The sequence below is a fragment of the Mandrillus leucophaeus genome, unplaced genomic scaffold (genome assembly GCF_000951045.1).
Source record: "Mandrillus leucophaeus isolate KB7577 unplaced genomic scaffold, Mleu.le_1.0 Scaffold33, whole genome shotgun sequence".
NCBI classification, from domain to species: Eukaryota; Metazoa; Chordata; class Mammalia; order Primates; family Cercopithecidae; genus Mandrillus; species Mandrillus leucophaeus.
Window position 1 is genome coordinate 5,332,387 of NW_012103476.1, and position 1,406 is coordinate 5,333,792.

Sequence of the window (1,406 nt, forward strand, 5' to 3'; positions counted from 1 at the left end):
TGTTATTGCATTGTTTAGTTATATAATTTCCATTTGGTTCTCTTTAATAATTGATAGAATTATTTGATATTTTCCATTTGTCATCTGTTTCAAAAGAATTTTTAGTTGCTTTTTGCAGTGAAAGCATTTTTGTGATAATTGCTCCTAAATCCTTGTCAGATAATTGCATCATCTGATTCTGCTCAGTGTTGTCACTGATAGTGTTTTCTCATTCAAGTTATGATTTTTCTGATTTGTGATATTACATTCTGTCTTTTGCTAGAAGATTACAACTCCTACTGAAGTCTTTACTTTAGCAGGTAGCCACCTTATCTAAGTTTAGCCTACTTTTATGGACTGTGGTTCCAATGACAACTTCATTTTTAGAGTTCTTATGGTGTTATTTTGGTCACTTGTTGGGTGCCTTATGGTGCCACTGGGCTCTCACTGGTCTCTACTGGTACTGCCTGGTGGCCAGAAGATGTTTCCCAGGCCTGGACTTATAGTGCCTCGATCTAGAAAATGGAGCCTCCAGCCTTTAGAAAGAGACTTTCCCTGGCAGTGCCACTCATTGTGACAGGTTTTCTCTCGTGGGCACAGCCCAATGTCTGGTGTTTTGGGGTGGGGAGGGGAGTCTCAGGCACACAAGAACAAGCATTAGTTGTGGCAGAATTTTCCTTGCTGCTTCTGCCCAGTTGACCAATGTCTCTTGGTAAAGAAGGGAGTCTCTGACCCACAAGGATGGATGGCTTCCTGGGCCAGCCTGGTTATGATAGCAAGATCCCCCTCCCAGTGCTTCAGGACCCCCTAGGTTTCCCTTAGTGTGTGTGTCTGTGTGTGGTAGGGGTGAGGGAGGAGTGGGAAGCAACCATAGTCCTTGTTCACTAGCCTCGTCTGCTTTGACCATCAGCTGGTGTCACTATCAGTCCCCATTCCTGATACTGCTGGGCTGACCTGGGGTTATGGAAAGAACTCTCATTCAATCTGGTAGAGGAATGAGCCTACCTGATCTGCCTTTTGAGGCAAAATTGGGGATAGGGAACCAGTGGTCCTGGCTTGCTTTGCTCTGTTGGGTGGGCATCAAAAGACCTGTTTCTTTAATCGTGAGACCTCTAACATCTACCTATCTTTCAGAGTTCTCTCTCTCTCTTTTTTTTTTTTTTTGTCTCTTGCAGTACTTCCAGTGTTTGTGGTTGTACTTAGTTGAGAGGATCAGGAAGAAACAGACGTATCCTATCTTATCTGGCCAGAAATAACTTTATCTTCTTTTAAATTACACTAGGACCCCCAAAAAAGCACACCTGCTGGTAGTATCCTTAAAAGTGAGAATAATGTTTACATAAAATGTTGGTTTTATGATTACATAAAATAATACTTAAAGTGGTAGTTTTTATTATCATTATCATTATGTTATTATTATTGTCATC